At 39.6% G+C, this 2,500-nt stretch overlaps 1 protein-coding gene across 4 annotated transcripts in view; it reads right to left on the reverse strand.

The window, feature by feature from the left end:
* The window catches only part of LOC106873244 (protocadherin gamma-A11), a 64,633-nt gene that overhangs the window by 31,422 nt on the left and 30,711 nt on the right, over positions 1 to 2,500 (reverse strand). For 3 of the 4 annotated variants that reach the window (XM_014920526.2, XM_014920523.2, XM_014920524.2), the window contains exon 2: positions 1,244 to 1,439. The exons of the other annotated variant lie outside the window; for it this stretch is intronic. The gene's annotated coding sequence lies outside the window, so the exon portion shown is untranslated. The remainder of the gene's footprint in view (positions 1 to 1,243; positions 1,440 to 2,500) is intronic. 4 annotated transcript variants of the gene reach the window in all.

Raw genomic sequence — 2,500 nt, forward strand, 5'->3', positions numbered from 1 at the left:
TATATATATATATATATATATATATATGTATATAATATGAATGAGTGAGTATCATATGTGGAGACAGAGAGAGAGACTGTGTTGTGGTGAAGCGGAAGATATTAAAACAATGGCAATAAGAATGGAGAAGGAGGAGTTGACAATAAGCCAGGGATGAGGAGAAAGTATTTTATGAGGGAAGATTTATTAGTAAGGGAGAGAGAGAGGAGGGGGTGGTGGTGGTGGTGGTGGTGGAAAGACATGAAATTGACAGAAGGCCAAGGAAGGGAAACTGTTATGTGATGGTAAGTTGTCTATGAAGAGACATTAAGTAAATGTTGATGGTGAGCCAAAGTTTGAGAAAAATTTGTGATTGAGAGAAATCTTTTCCGATGGACACTGACTTTACTAAGGGATAGTTAAATATTTCAGGCTTTGCAAACAATCAGTTGTCCCTTATTCATTATATTTATTTATTTAGTTTCTTGTAACGCACAAATGGGATACTACTGTGTTTGGGGTTATTGGTCTTTAATAGTTTTTCTATTTGAGAGAGTGACAAAGGACCGTTGCTAATTTGGCACAGAACAAATAGCACAGGGGACTCCACTCAAAGAACATTGTTTCCTCTAATTTCCTGCCATTGTTTACATTCTTCACCAATGTAGCTCACCAGCACACGCAAACACACACACACACACACATGCATGCCTGCACTCACACATATGCATGCACACACATGCATGCATGCATGCACACATGCTAGTCTTTTGCATAATTCTCTTCTATTGAAATTCTGCTCACAAGATATTGATTAATTTAAAGGTAAGATATAAAGACACTAGTCCAAGGTACCACCGATGGCCCTAGGTACCCTTTATTTGCCCCGAGGTACCATCCATTCAGTGGGGTGAATCTGGAGGTTTATTGTTGTGAGATGAATTTGTTAACAACTTTTTATGTGTCACTGGCACCGGAGCCAGTCAGGCTGACCTGGCATCAACCATGTTCGGATGATGCTTTTTATGTGCCACCAACATGGGAGCCAGTCATGGGGCACTGGCCACAGCTACAATATTGGTTTTACTTGACTCAACATGTCCTCTCAAGCATATCATATTGCCCAATGCATCAGGGGTACTCTTAACTGGGCCAGACATGCATGGCTGTGATCTCACTTTAGTTGCCGGGTCTTCTCAATCACAGCATATCTCCAAAGGTCTCAGTCTCACTAATAACAAATAAACAGATTAAATGAACTGACCTCTTTAAAAATTTGATTCTGGGTATTGTTGATGGTTCCTGAGGATATTGTATATGATTCCATAACTTGGTAGATGTAGAGTCTAGTTTGGTGTAAGGGGTAAAGTGTTCCTTTGAGTAGTAGAACAGGATGTAGTATATAGACGGAGGCAGCAGATCATGGTAAATATTCCGTGGTGGCAGTTAGTGGGTGTCTCCTATGGAATGGGTAAAGAAACAAAGACAGAATAAAAATCTTTGCTAAGATTATCTTTCTCTATTGGCCTCAAGGGCTGCCTAAATATCTGGCAGAACAAAAGAGAAAGGACAGCAGAAACTGGAAATGCGTAAACAATAAAACAATAACAATTTACATAAAAGCATATTTGCAAAATCTTCACTGGGGATGGGTGGGGGGGACATCACCCAGGAGCAACTAAGGAGCCTCATAGATTCTGAGCCACCCTACTCACTGGGAGCACCATGGTGTATTGATCTCTATATTGATAGATTATTTGATTTAGTAGAGCCAGGCACTGGGGTCAATCATCTATGCCCTTCCTCTCATCCCCAAGAGGGAGGTCTTGTGTCAATGGGAGAAATGTATGTAACTTTAATGTCTAACACAGACACAAACAGGGTTAGAATACTTATTACTTTATAAGCCCCAGAAGAATGAAATGTAAAGTTGAGCTCAGTAGAATGTGAACTCAGAATGTAACAGTGAGTATGTAAATACTAAAAGGGTATTTTCTCCTGCATCCGACCAATTCTGCCATGTTTACTTCCATTTTGGCAAACACTTATTGGACATTTTTTCATGGAAACAGAAGGAAAAGAAAATATTAAGCTTATCAGATATAAGATGTCCAAATAAGTACTTGCTATATGTCATCATTCTAATTTTAAAATATAGAGGTCACATGACCTGTCACATGTGTTGCACTTCTTTGAATATTTGTCATCTTGTGATAAAGGCAATGGAGTTCAGCAACATTTATCTATCGCTATATGTATGTGTACACACACACACACACACACACACATGCACACATAATTATACGCAAGGAGTAGACCAAAAAAGACGTGGGGAGAAGTGCTGAGAAAGGGTCTTCTGCCACTGGATTTCATTGAGGAAATGACAAGGGACCAGGAGATGTGGCGATTTGTTGTACTTGATAAGACACATCAAGCTAAGTAAAGTAGCTCTTCTTGCACACATACAGGCTTGTCCTTTGCAGGTGCTGGTTTCACTTAAAAAGTACCCATGCTAGTGCTA

The sequence above is a fragment of the Octopus bimaculoides genome, chromosome 14, assembly GCF_001194135.2.
Source record: "Octopus bimaculoides isolate UCB-OBI-ISO-001 chromosome 14, ASM119413v2, whole genome shotgun sequence".
Lineage (NCBI taxonomy): Eukaryota > Metazoa > Mollusca > Cephalopoda > Octopoda > Octopodidae > Octopus > Octopus bimaculoides.